The sequence below is a fragment of the Marmota monax genome, unplaced genomic scaffold (genome assembly GCF_021218885.2).
Source record: "Marmota monax isolate L192 unplaced genomic scaffold, Marmota_monax_Labrador192_F-V1.1 WCK01_AAM20220418_F8-fsc00036, whole genome shotgun sequence".
NCBI classification, from domain to species: Eukaryota; Metazoa; Chordata; class Mammalia; order Rodentia; family Sciuridae; genus Marmota; species Marmota monax.
This window is the reverse complement of record NW_026694491.1, coordinates 5,412,752-5,427,977: the sequence shown is the minus strand read 5'-3', so window position 1 is coordinate 5,427,977 and position 15,226 is coordinate 5,412,752. Positions and strand designations below refer to the sequence as shown.

General features: G+C 40.2%; 1 protein-coding gene across 6 annotated transcripts in view; it reads right to left on the bottom strand.

Moving 5' to 3' along the window:
* The window catches only part of Tmcc3 (transmembrane and coiled-coil domain family 3), a 262,003-nt gene that overhangs the window by 29,478 nt on the left and 217,299 nt on the right, over positions 1–15,226 (bottom strand). Inside the window, exon 1 of one of the 6 annotated variants that reach the window (XM_058571297.1) lies at positions 9,432–13,218. The exons of the other annotated variants lie outside the window; for them this stretch is intronic. The gene's annotated coding sequence lies outside the window, so the exon portion shown is untranslated. Of the gene's footprint in view, positions 1–9,431; positions 13,219–15,226 lie in introns of those variants that run through there. 6 annotated transcript variants of the gene reach the window in all.

Sequence of the window (15,226 nt, the reverse complement as noted above, 5' to 3'; positions counted from 1 at the left end):
AGTTGGACACAATACCTTTTATCTATTTTTATGTGGTAGTGAGGATCAAACCCAGGGCCTCACTAGGCGAGCGCTCTACCACTGAGCCGCAACCCCAGCCCTGGGGTAAGTATTTCTAAAGGGAAGAATAAGGTACTGAAGAACACAGCCGGCAGCAGGTTCTGTGAACCATGCTACACTTGATGTTGATTCTGAAAATAAAATAATGAGAAATAGAGAAGCAGAAACATAAAAAAAAAGAAGAAAACAAAAGAACCCATTACATCCTATCTTAAATACAAGCCATTTAAAATATTTTTTGAGACCTGAGGGGTGGGGGTCAGGTCTCATGTTGCCTGTGCTGGGTTTCTAACTCCTAGGCTGAAGAGATCCTCCTGCCTCAGCCTCCCAAGTAGCTGGGACTATAGATGAATATCCAGCTGAAACCAGTTAAATACTTACTAATTTTGTAAAATTGCAAAATTTTGATTATACTGTATTTAGGGATTTTGATTTGGTTCATGGGCTGTGCAAAGTCACAGAAGGATAACTAATGTATTCGCATGATTTGGTCAACATATTCCAGGACACTCATACTCCACTGAATACCAATACTATGTGAGTCTCTGTCTGGGATGCCAGGAGCATGCAACCTGATGTACTATTAGGAAAACACACTTGTAGCAGCAGCATCTGACACTAAGAATAATTGAGTTTTCTCCTAAAAGAATATTATCAATCACATGATGAGAAATCAAGCACTCTGTATCATAAATATAAGACTGGTAATATATGTCATCCCCACTCATTTCTGGGGATCTAAAATCCTAAACAAATTCCAATCATTAACTGGGTGCGCTGGCACATGCCTGTAATCCCAAGCAGCTTGGGAGGCTGTTCAAAGCCAGCATCTGCAATGGCGAGGCACTAAGCAACTCAGTGAGACCCTGTCTCCAAATGAAACATAAAACAGGGCTGGGGATGTGGCTGAATGCCCCTGAGTTCAATCCTTGATACCCACCCCCCAAAAAAAAAAAAAAAAACAACACCAAATTCCAATTTATTATCACATCCTTGGTAGTTTGTGTCAGGGAGCTGGACAGATTACAAAGAGCAAAGTTTCCACCTGGGATGAAAGAAAAGGAAGGACAACCTCCCTGAAAGGTGCAGGTGTGAAAAGAGAAATCCCTGAATGTATGCTGTACATCATATTCTCCCCACAGTAAGCCACAGTTACAGAAGAGCTTCCAGATTGTTCCAGCTGCAGGAAAACACCACAGTGAACCGATTTAACTAAGTACTGTGACTCAAATTCTGTCTGGGGGGAAAAAAAAACAAATTAGATTAATAAAAGGGGGGAAAAGTGTGTGTAGGGAGGGGAGAGAGAAGGCAGTCTGGGAAAGTTTCAATGCCAGATGCTTTTTTTCCTCTTTACTGGGAATTGCAATAGACCAAATCATGGGTCTGTACCTGGCACAGAGCCCTAACTCCCCCAGAGACCATGAGAACTTTCAGATAGGAACACCTGCTCTGAGCTTATTACAGAAGCGTCTGTGTGCAGAATTACCACTTGAAAACATGCTGATTTTATGCCCAAAGGACAAAATGCCTTTCTTAAGAGACTTTATTCATGTTTAGTTCCCTAAGATAATATGAATGATAGAGTTTTTTTTTTTCTTTGCCTTGGGAAAGCTGACTCCAACGGTTGCTAACCACATAATACTATCTATAATTTGGCACAATTCATTAATTTGACTCAGTCCATCTAATCAGCATTTCAAAATGTTAGAAGACCATCTGCTCAAGATTCACCAACTGAGACAATTATGAAACTTTGTGTCACTCAAGATAATACCCTGAACTTGATGAACTAAGATTTCTTTGATTTCTATACTTTGATGTCTCTGATGCCATTCATTACTTTAGAAGCTAGTATGACTGTTTTATTATTAAGGCCACCATAACTATATCTGCAAACACTGAAATCTCTGTACCTGAAACACTTGGCTGGACTGATTTCATCCTGATTAAATACAAAGCCAACCACCAGTGAATATACACTTCATGTTACAGCACTGACTCCAAGTGTTCAATCACACATCATTAGACACAAGGCATATTTATTTTATTAAAGGGAACATCCTTCAAAGGAACTAAACTATATATGTAAACAGAGGGAAAGTGGCAAGCATAATTAGGCAAGAATTAAAGGACAAACACACTTGGGTACAATCATTAACTTTCTACTTACACGGCATCTTTCATCAAAAATTTAAATGAACCAAACTATTCTTGCCCTAACCTAGGATATGATTATCTCAAAGTGTTAGAAATCTGTTCTGAATTTCACATGACAAGAGTGACAGCCATTCAGCCATTAGGACTTATCATGAAGTCTCTCCTCTCCCCTGCCTACAACATTCATGAGTTCTCTTTTGTCTTTCTAATGGCTGACTCTTCCTTTCTCTTGAGCATCTGACAACTGTCTGGCCAAGCCTTTAAAAATATTGCACATTGGATCATTGAAACAATCTCTCACCCACCTGTTTCCCAGCTGCCTTCTCAACAGTCACACAGACTGTTTTCAGGATGAGGATGAAATTCCTCAAGTTGGACGTCAAGGTCCTCCATGTCTTGACCCAACCTTGTCTCTATCCAGATTTTGTACTCTGGCTCTCTTCCCTAGACCCACTGGTCTGACCCAGGTGAGCCTGATTCAGATCAGGCACAGGAGCCCAGATCACCTGCACCAGCCCCCTGGCCTCTGCTCACTGGCTGACCTCAGGCACAGTCCTTACCACTCCTTATCCTCCACCATATACTGGATGCCTGCTATATGCCCATCAGTGTGACAGATGTTTGACATATTTTATCTTTAGTTTTCACCTCAATTATGCAAATCATGTTTACTGTATCAAAGAAAATTAAGGAACATGACAAGGTTGTAAATTAGGAAGTGTGGAGGCAGAGTCTGTGTCCAGGTCTGATTCCACAGCTTGTGTTTTTTTTTTTTTTTCAAAGTCTCAGGCTTCCTGGGATGCCATTCCTAACCTTCTACTTACTAAATTCTTAGGGATCCTTCGCTTATGGCTCAACTTAACCTCTTCCACACAAAGTATATTCTGATCATCCCAACCTAATAATCAGTGTCGCTCAGAACTCTTGTAGCTAAATCATTTACTACTTCAGATTAATTTTATTTATTTATTTTGGCAGCCTCAGAGCCTCATATTATCTCTTGAACACAGTAGACATTTAAATGCCTTTGTAAGTAAACCATTTTGCTACTTTACTATTATTTCCCATGGGTAGAATTCCTTATCAGGCTGATTTCAGTAACTGAACAAAAGAAGATTCAACAGTAAGGCACTTATTACAATCTTACAAACTAAGATCAGAAAAACAGGGCTAATTTGGAGACTTAAAAATATCAAATACCTAAAGTGCTTTCCTTTGTTTTCACTTCACTATCCTCGGAACATTTTATTTGTTCCCTGTGGAGGTACGAGTCCCAGGAATCATATGTAGACGACCATCCTGGCTATGAAGACACTTCTCTTTATTTTATTAGGAAGGGAAACATTCTCCAGAAACTCCTCAACAGATTTCCTCTTGGGTCCTTTTGGCCAGCAATGAGTCACATGACCATGCCCCAAGTGCAGAAGTGACTGGGGGACAGAATTGAACAGTTCCAATCTCTACTGCAGGAATAGGCTGGGCCAGCCAGGTAAAATTGGCATGTGGACCAGTAACCACTGTTTGCATATTTGCAAATATGTCCATGCAATGATAAGCTCTGCACCAGGAAACCCTCCAAGTCCAAACAGGTGGTAATATCATGAGAAAAGTTTGCTAATGAGGTTATAAAAAAGAATCCAGTTGCCATGGTGTGTGCCTGTACTAGAGGTAGGAGACAAGGGAACTGGAGCCTTTTGAGTCTTTGGCCACTAAATTATAAATACATTCCTTTTCCTCATAATTTGGGTTCAATATCACAATCTCCTTCTCTACCATCATAACCATCACAAGGAAAAAAGGGTGAGGAAGAAAAAAAGTCTAGCTCTTCTGACTATCCATATAGTTCTTAAGGCATCTTAAAACAAACAACTCCAAGACATTTAAAGAACAGAATTTGAGATCAAAGTACGTATGTCTTTTGCCTCTTTTTTCAATTCTTCTTTGCTGCTTCTAACATGATAGTCTGCCGCCACCATCACCATCTGCTTCCAATTCTGGAAACAGCACAGGCATCCATCAATAGTGAGCCACTTTAAAAACTCTAGTACGCTGGAAAATGATGCAGCCACTAAAATGGGAACGGATCTGAATGGGCTACCATGGAAGCTGGCCAAGCTAATCTGGTAAGAGAGAAAAGCAAGATGCAGAGCCATGTGCACAGTGCACATTCAACTGTGCTTTGAAAGAGAAGTGGGGTTTACTGTACTTTATTTGCACAGAATTTTCTAGAAGGATATCCTAAGAATTGTTTATGGTAGCTATCTGCAGGAAATAGGATTGGAAATGTGGGAACAGTAGACATATTTTGTTTCATATTATTTTCGATATAATGTATTTTTACTCACTTTATTTTCTATTTTTAAACAAAGTCCCCAATGCCTGCATCTTCATAGTGAGACTAATATACAAACACTGGAAAAATTTCACTAGCACACACAAGGTACTTGCTTGGCTTCTCTAAGGACCTGTGATTTTACTAATAGCAAAATAATTGGCCTCCTGGATAGCAGAAATTTTTGTAACTACACACTAACAATAATTTTGCTTGTGTGATTACTTTTAGAAAGGTAATTCTCTACTGAAGAGAGGGCTTTTAAATCCAGTTTCCCAAGGAAGTAAATCCAAGCCTTAAAACATAGGTCTAAAAACTTTTGCAAAACCAAACTGAAATTGTCAAGTCATAAATACAAGAGACACATAAAAAACACTGTATACTAATATTATTTCTTTCTTACAGAGCTCTTCCTAAAAATATCATCTTCTCAAGGGACCAATGCTACTGAAACATTTCTATTAAGATCTAGGTTTCCCAGTGCTCACAGCATTGAATCCTGTACTGCATGGGCAGAGACATTTCTATACAGACTCTTCACCAGGAGCATAGCAAGTAGTGTGTGGCTGGGGCATGCAGAGACATATGTTGTAAATGACATTTTTTGTCAACATGACCAAGGACTGCATGTATGCAGGAGTCCCATGGGATCATTCCCATCACCCAGTGACGTCAGAGCTGCCTTAACCATAGCACAACATATTACTCACATCTTTGTGTTGATGCTGGTTAAACAAACCTAGTGAGCTGCCAGTCATTTAAACTATTGCACATATACTTAGGCACAATATATAACACTTGATGATAATAAAGAATTATGTATTGGCTTATGTGTTTTTTATACTTTGTGTGTGTTGTTGTTTTGTGTATGTGTATATATATTTATTCCTGGGAATTGAACCCAGGGCCTCCCACACGCTAGGCAAGCACTCTACCACTAAGCTATATCCCCAGCCCTTTATTTATTTTAATTTTATTTTACTTTGAGATAGAGTGTTGCTAAATTGCCCAGGCTGGCCTTGAACTTGTGATCCTCTGCCTCGATCTCCTGAGGATTAAAAATATAATCCCCTGGGATTACAGATATGCACCACCATAGTGGGCTGTATCTACTACACTTTTTATCATTATTTGAATCAGCTTTTACTTATCATTTAAAAAAATGGTTAACTATGAAACAGTCTCAGGCAGGTCCTTCAGGAAGGACTCCAAAAAGCGGCACTGTTATCATAGAAGAGCACAGCTCCACGAGTGTGTTTAAACTTTTGTGTTAAAAGTTTAAAAAGTAAAAGATAAAAATTAATATTGTAGGATAATGATATAAAGAAAATAATTTTGCTCAGCTACACAACGTTTGTCTTTTTATTACAAAAGTGAAAAAGCTTAAAATTAAAAAATTTACAAAGTTACAGTAAGCTAAGATTAAATTATTACTGAAGAACAATATTTCTTATAAATTTAGCATTGCCTAAGTGTATAGTGTTCGAAAAGTCCACAGTAGTGTACAGTGATGTCCTCGGCCTTCACCCCCTCACCACACACGGAATCACCCAAGCAACTCCCAGTTCTGCATGTTCCATGTTCGGTAAGCGCCCCACACAGGTAGACCCTTTTTATCTTTTACAGGTATCTTTTTTGGGGTACAGGGTACCGTGGACTGAACTCAGGGACACTCAAGCCACATCCCCAGTCCTATTTTATATTTTATTTAGAGTCAGGGTCTCACTGAGTTGCTTAGCGCCTCGCTGTTGCTGAGGCTGGCTTTGAACTCCAGATCCTCCTGCTTCAGCCTCCCAAACTGCTGGGATTACAGGCCTGCACCTGGCCTCTTTTATAGGTATCTTTACTGTATCTTTTCCATGTTTAGATATGTTTAAATATACAAATACCCCTGTGTTACAACTGCCTCCAGAGTTCAGTGTAGAACACCTTCTACAGCTCTACAGTCCCGGAACAATAGGATACGGCCTTGGTGTGGAGAGGCTCTATCACCTAGGTTTGCACACTCCACAATGCTCACACAATGACAAAATCACCTAACAAAGCACTTCTCAGAGCACATGCCCCACAACAAATCCTATCATTACCTGATACATGACTGCATATATCCATGAAGAGTGACAGAGTTCATCTAGGGACTGTGTGCTTCTAGCTCATGTGACTCCTGAGGGCTAGACTGCTTTATTTGTGATTTCTAGGCGTTAATGTTTCATTTTTGTCTTTCAAAAAATGGTTTCTTGGGCTGGGGATGTGGCTCAAGCGGTAACGTGCTCGCCTGGCATGCGCGGGGCGCTGGGTTTGATCCTCAGCACCACATAAAATAAAATAAAGATGTTGTGTCCACCGAAAACTGAAAAATAAATATTAAAAAAATTCTCTCTCTTTAAAAAAAAATGGTTTCTATAACAATAACTACAAAGAGCAATAAAGCCATGTTCTTCAGGTTGAAGTTAATCTCTCAGAAGTCAGAACAGAAGTACTTGGACTAAAAAAATATTTTTTCTTGGTGGTTCTAGTATTTATTTTAAAATGAAGCAATGTAAAATCACATAAGATATATTTAAAATGTTTACATTTAAGTAATTCTTAAAAAGTGTTTGGCAGGGGCTGGGGATATAGCTCAGTTGGTAGAGTGCCTTGCCTCACATACACAAGGTCCTGGGTTCAATCTTCAGCACTACAAAAAAAAAGGGGGGGGGGGTTGGCAGTTGAACATGTACGCACCCTAGAGATTCAGAAATCCTATTCCCCAGTTAGAAGAGGGCATTAAAAATATTCACAGTGGCACTGTTCACACAAGAAAATCATATCAACCAAAATAACCTGCAAAGAATCCAAAGGCCTATGGGCAAAAGAACAGACATGTGTGCATTGTATGTATTTGAACAAAGGAATGACAGGAACTAGAGCTACAAGAATTTAAGTGGCTAAATCTTAAAAGAAGCAAGTTAAAGAAGAGCACCTTCGGAAGGAATTCCACTTTATAAAGCTCAAATGAAGACAGATTTTTGCCTATGTATAAACACATAGGTGGTAGAATGGTGGAGAAAAAGCAAAGGAATGATTAATAGGAATCTTAAGACAGATGACCTTTTCAGGTGGAGAGGGATCATGGTGTATATCTAATTGGGGAAGAAGGTCACGGGGTCAAGTTCAACACCTTACTCTGGGCTTAGGCACTGGGGTGTTTCATGGTCCACCAAAACAAAACATCTTCTGTAGGTAATATTTAACAGTTTAAAGACATTTTTAAACAAAAACTATGGAATAAATTACACTGTAAAACAAACTAAATGTGTACGTGTATATCTGTCTCTAAGCTGTAGAGTGAATAACATCTTCTTACAATCCTACTGCTCTATCTCTGGCTCTACCTGAACTCTTTGAGTCATAATGTTAAAATCTAAATTGTGACCTGCACTCAAAGGCCCTCAGGCCACCACTGCAATAGGTCCCATCTTCCAGGATCATTATCCTTATTGGGTCAAACTCAGGAATGTGAAAGATAGTCAGGAGAAAGCTCTGCCTTTCCCCCCAGGCCACAGGGCAGATTCCCTACCAGCAAAACCAATTCACTCCCCCTAAGCTGGCTCAGAGGAGAGGAGCCACGGAGGAGGGCGAGCAGAAGAGCCAGCCAGCACCGCCAGCGCTTCCCCAGAATGGCCTGTCCACCAGTGGCTGGCCTGATGAGCCCTGCCTGCATCTTTATCAACAAGCTGGCACAGAAGGCAACTTCATAAGCAGCACTCCAGGAGTTTGGGAAGCAATTTTCCTTTTCATTCCAACTGAAACTGTACACATCTAACTCTGTCAACTGCTAAACTTACCAGGCTACAAGACTAGGGGATGCAGTTTCTAAAGGCCTGGAATAGTGATCAACAACATGCTCTCCTTTGTAACATTCTAGACAAACCTTTGATACAGAATTGGGAAAGAAAAAAAAAAAACCTCAGTTAAATGTTTTCAGATATTTCAATGACTAATGAATGAAAGATTACATTTATTATATATTAATTCATTTATTATATATTTATAAAATAATTAATAACGAATGTATATATATACACATTTGTTATTTAATTAATGTGTGTGTGTGAAAAAAAAAATATATATATATATATACACACACACACACATACACACACACAATTTATATACACAAGTCTTCCAAGGCATAGACACACAAGTGGCCACAAGTTGAATACAGATTTCCCATGAGATCAGCAGCTCCTGGGGCAGAATTCACACGAAACAGAACTTTCACCAAGGCAAGAGCCTCATTTCCCACTGTGAGTGTCCCTGGGATGGCCAGAGGTGCCCTGATTCATTACATGTTCCTCAAGGCTGCTTCCTCTCCACACCCACAGCTCGGTACCCACCACACCCTTCTTCCCCTCAGTGGCAAACAGTAGACTACAATGTAGCTCCATCAGTTTTATGGATGCTCACATTTCCAGGGAAGGGGGGGGGATCTTGAAGATGCAGCTTGCAGAAAGACCAGATGTTAAAAATACAAAGTTAGATTCCACCTCGGAGCCTGTAAGACCCAGGATTGCTTTCCAGCCCGCAGGGAAGTGGGAGGAGAATTGGCTCTTTTCCAGCCAGTAGCTGGCACAGTCAAACCCAGATATTTGTCCATCTCTTAAATAACTCATGCTGGATTTACATTTTTAAAAAGACCAAACAACAAAGGAGTTTGGAATCTATTAGGAGTATAGGCAGTTTAAATACCTACAAACCCACAGAGAAATTAGGGAGGGATCTGGGCAAGAACAAGGATAACTAGGAAGAGTACCAAAATAATCTGTATTTCTTTCTAGCATCTCACAGGATATTAATTACCATAAAGCTCTATGGCGGTGAGGGCGGAGAAGAGACTTACCAAATGCCACACAACAAATCAGGAGCAGAGCAGGAGCAGCAGCCAGCTCACCTTCCTGCCCGAGAGGCAGCTGGGTGTGTAGGGCAGAAGGCTAGATATTCTAAATAGCACCTACCAGTGACTCACCCTGGACTTTGGAGATACTGCTCACATTATCTCTGGGTATTCCTGTGTTTGTCTCAGAGAAACCCCACGCCCTGCACTGTGCCCAACACAACTGCCAGCAATAATGCCCTGTATTCATTCAGCACACTGGTGCACAAACAAGGTCTTTGTGCTGCTAGAAGAGGCGATCCACACTCTGGCAGGGAGGTCAACTTCAAGAATGGAGTCCTGCTAATCACACAACTCTGGGGTTTCGAGAGAACGAACCTTCCACCTGGTATTCCTGGTTTACCAACAAAGGGCTCAACTCAACAAACCAGGTTGGGCAGAGCAAATGAAAACATCGGAGAGAGCTGAGGATGCATGAAGGGAGAGTGGGCAGTGAAGTGGCCAGTCAGTGCTGAGGGAGGGCAGAGGCAGCGAGCAGTCAGGAGACCTTTTCCTCTGTTGAGCCTTTCATAGGACAGATGCTCCAGCGCCTCCATGTGCCAGGCACAGCAAGGCATACTCAAGAGGCAAAGGGGCTTGGCCCTCTCTCAGTCTAGTGCTCAGGGAGGGGAAACAATGACAGCCACTGATAAGCCTGAGGACAGGAGTACCAGGGAGGGGCTATTGAAAGGGACAGGAGGTGGTTGGCTTCTTTCTAAAGAAGAAAATAGTCTTGTCTATCAAAAGCAGCTCCAGGTAAACTGAGTTCTAAATCAAACAGGGGACAGGCAAGGATTTGGAGGTAGGGTTCAAGGCAAAGTTGCTAAGAAAGGAACTGGGAAAGCAGGCAGAGACTGGACCTTGAACATGCCACTTAAATGACACTGAGGTGTTGGGATTTCATCCAGTAAACCTCCTGGCAGCCTGGAGTCTTGGAGGTTTAGATGGAAAATGTATGTCGGTGCAGCCAACTAGAACTGCACAGCAACCCTGAGAGGAGCATCTGAGGCATAAGAAAAGGTGGTGGAATCGGATGGACCTGGCACCAGCTGAATGTGGGGCAAAGAGGGGGAGTGAGGAAAACCTCCCACTTCTGTGGTCTTCCTTCAGGAGGCTGTGAGATCATTCACAAAATAGGCAAGAGGATTTGGGGTTAGAAGAAGAAACTTGAGGTTCTCCTGAGACATTTAAGCACAGATGTCCTGACAAGTGCTCTAAGACAGAAAGAGCCTGGGAGCCATCAGTAGCAGTGCTAGGGGACACCTTACTCATCGAGGACAAGCATAGATTTTAGGATCAGCCAGACCTAATCAAATTTCAACTCTGTCTCTTGGTAGCTGCATGATCCTGGAGGCAAGTAAATTAACCTTCTAAAGACTCAGATTCCACCTACAGAAATTCCTCTTGGGATTTAACGAGATCAGAAAAGGACCTAATGTCACTACAGTCAGAAGATATTTAATATTTTCCTCTTGCCCTTTTGTGATCATATATACTACCTTGTATTATAATTTTAGTTCTTAAACTGTGCAGATTACAAGCCATTTTGCTGTCACTCATCTTTAAATCCTGTTTCACCTTTCTTGTATGCACAGATTCTCAAATATTTGAATTGCCACAAGTCATATGAAAAACTCAGGCCAGAGTGGTCCAGGGGACCAGGAATATCTTGCCCTTGACATTAAACAGCTAATGCAAAGATCTCAAAATTGCTATGTGGCTTCAGTGGTATTGATTTAACTCTGTGTTGAGGGTTGAGAAGGGGGGAAAAAGAGCAATGGGGGTTGGAAAAGAGAATTTTGTCAGTCTAATAAAGCCTAGTCAAAGCCACAGAAGTTTACTCTGTGTAAAAGCATGCTGTAATATTTAAGAGGAAGTGTCTACTGAAGTTAATATTGTATAGCCTCTGTCCTCTGGCTCATTTCAAGAACGGTTCTAAAAGAATGTTAAATAATAAATCTAGCAAACAGATTTTGCCTTAAACCAAATGTTAAGTCTACAGTACACTTAAAGAAATTTTTTTGGTAGTTACCTTTATTTTATTTGCTTATTTTTGTATGTGGTGCTAAGGATCGAACCCAGTGCCTCACACATGCTAGGCAAGCACTCTGCCACTGAGCCACAACTCCAGCCCCCAACTGTACCCTTTATATATAAGAAATACATGCTTTATTGGGGTGGGGTGGGGCTAAGCTATTTGCTTATTTATAACTCTTAAAATGAACATTTTAAAACTATAGATGGTCTCTGACTTATGGTTTGACTTCAGAGTTTTTTTGACTTTATGATGAAAACAGTGTGCTCAGTAGAAACTATTTTCAGACCTGGATCTTTTGTTGGGCTAAGGACATGTGGCACAACACTCTTGTGATGGTGGGCAGCACAGCAAACTATAGTTCCCATCAGCCACTCTGTCACGAGGGAAACCACCTGTACTCTACAGTGAGCTGTATCAAGCTGATACCTGGTAGTTAGGTGTATTAAAGGCATTTTCAATGTAGGACACTTTCAACTTAGGATGGGTTTACTAGGATGAAAACCCCTCAAAAAGTCACAGAGATCTATATATTAAAATTTAAAAGCCAATCTATTAATGTCCTACATAATTCAATTTTGTTTTCAAATTTGGACTCCAACTTGTCCTACCTACTTTATGGATGTTTTACTAATCTGAACATGTCTTGGAGACTGGAAATTATATTTTATCTCCAACTTACTTGCTAAAACACATGAACAATTACCTCTTCCTTCTTGATCCTTCCATGGTAGCTTCATAAATTCACATTCTTTCACCTACTTTTAATTTTATATCTTGGTTATAAATCTAAAAAAAAAAATCCATCCAAGTTTCTAATACGAAACTATTGACACTTGCTCCAAGGTCCCTAATCATTTGGCTCATGTAACTAATTTGGATTAAATGTGGAGAATAATTCAATTTGCAGCTTTTGGTCTTTGGGACTTCTCTTACTCCTGGCCACCCTCTTCCTGGCCACATGTAATGGGGCTCAAACATGACTAATGTGAGGGCACTTTAGTCCCTAAGCATCAAGGAAAAACATGCACCATTCACCTCACACGTGTGGTCCTAACTTGAGGTCCCTGCTGTTCCCAGATTGTTCTGGACTCTGGATAGTTCCCCTTAAACTCACAATATACCTGTCCACCTCTTTCAACCAACCCCTAAGATTTTGACTGCCCCATGCTATGGTGGAATTCTTCCCTACTTTCAAAAGACCTAAACTTCCTAGATTTGAATAACAAATGTTTTTGTGTCCACAAAATCCTTGTCTCTTCGCTGCCATTAAAGGACAAAATTAAGGCAGATAAATGATCAGATTAGATGGCATCTGTCACTAAGCCAGCACATTCCCATAAGACCAGGCATCTGGTCTGCATTAGTTATTCCTTGGATACCAAGGTGATGCATGCAGCCTGAATGACGGACTACTGAGTTATAATTCTTTCAACTTAGACATTACTTTGAAATAAACACACACACACACACACACACACACACACACACACAGGTGATAAACCATGACTCACATTAAAGATGTTTAAAATGAAGAGCATGTCATTACTAAAATGCCTCACCCAAAATAGCCCAATGGCTTCTAATAAAGGATTGGGTCACACCTGGGAAACAGTTCAGCATAATTCAGAGCACAATATTCTCACTATCATATTATACTCCAGGATGTTCTCTCTTTCTTCAGAATCCAGTTTAGGTCTTACTTTCTTCAGAACTGAGACTAGGATCTGTGACCTCTGTGACCCTAAAGCATTTTCCTTGCAAATTCTACCAAGTCATTATCTACCCCCCTCCCCCATCTCCCTTTGAACATTTAAAATATTTTAAATTCTTTCTTCTCTTTCTCACAGGTAATTCACTTAATTTTATTAGCCAGAGGTCCTTAAATGGGTCTCAGGTCTTGTGTAAGTAGACAGGGATAGGTACCTGTCTGCCTTCTCCATCAGCATCAGCTGAGCCAGGGAAACTATCAGAAAGTGAAAGATTTCCCCAGCACACTGGTGCAAGCTTTGGGAGGACAATGTGTTTCTATCTATCCATTAAAGACCCAATAATTATGCTTTTAGAAATTTATGCATCTATGGGGGACTTGAACTATATATAGCTCAGTGATAGAGCACTTGCCTAGCATGTGCAAGACCCTGGGTTCAATGCCAGGCACTGCATTAAAAAAACAAAAAAAAATGTATCCTATGTGGCTATAGGAAAAAGATATAGAAAGACTTTAAATACAGTATTATAAAGAAAAACAAACATGCGGGTAAAAAAATCCCCGAGGGAACTTAAACTATACATATATCAAGAGAGGACTGGTTAAACAAACAATAGATATATACATTATAAAAAGCTGGAAAGAACAACTTTATATTTCACTTAAAATCCTTAATACTACAGAATTTTCCCCCATGAACTAACATTTTTTAGAAACATTTAGAAAAAAGTGAATATTCATAATTTAGATTGATGCAGATTATCTATTTTTTTATCTTTATTTTTATTTATTTATTTTTATGTGGTGCTGAGGATCAAACCCAGGGCCTCACACATGCTAGGCCAGTTGTCTTCTGCTGAGCCACAACCCTAGCCCCCAGATTATCTATTAAAATACTTCATTTAACAATGTTATTTAATCTTAAACAAGAAATAGTAAAAAATAGGCACAATAAACTCTAGAGCAGATACACATTAAAATACACTCATTTCAGCAGTTAATGATTTAATCATTAAACTCAGACTCTCAGAAAATCAGAGTTTTCTCTAAGGCCCTGGATCTACAGCTATGAACTCTTTTATAATCCAGGGGCTCTATTTAGCCATCTCCCTTGTGCAGAATGTGTGTCTAGACTTAAAGATGGTTTTTCTCATGAGATCAGGGTGGAGTGAGTTTTTAAAGTTTCACCTTAAAACTTAGGATTAAAAAAAAAAAAACCAAAAAAACCTACAAAGCCATTGAGATTATAAACAAAACAAAAATATGGGTGCCTAGGCCCTGTGTAGGAGTTATTGAATCTTTGGATCCAACCTATGGATTCAAGGAAACAATATCACACAGCATCAACTTACAAAGGTGTTCACTACTATGCCAAGATTTAAAAAAAAAAAATTTTTTTTTTTTTTTTTTGATCACTGATGTGGGGTTTGGATAAGCAAACCCACCAGTTCTCCCTTCACTATATTCTTTTGGCTCCATGAGGAAGCAAGAGGCAGGATGTGGGACAGCCATCTTTGGGGCTGAAAGGGAGCTTAAACAGTGGAGGCGTTTCTCAAGTTGTAGATTCCTCACCTTCCAGCCTAGATCAACAGTGCAGGACATGGGAATCTGTGTTTGACAGCCTCCCTTCTCCACCTCTACCCTGTTCTTACACCCAAGTGAAATGTGAAACTGGTAGTATTTCCTGAACATCCAATTCTAAGATCACCACAGGTGCCTACCATCCTCATCCCACTCCAGACCTAGGGAATAAGAATCTCTAATAAAAAATTTTGTCTCTCAAACCAGGGCCTCTGGTTATACTTAAAAATGGGGGAGTCTGGGAAACACCAGTTCAAGTCAAACTTCTCTTTTTAAGATAAGGAAATCTAGGCCTAAAAAGTTAGGTAATTCCCCCAAGGATTTACATCTGATTAACCATAGCTGGAAGACCTGAAAGATTGCGGTGAGCTAATTCTTTCCTCTTAGACCAATACTGCTGGCGTTACGTTTAATCATGAAAGCCAGAGCATCTGT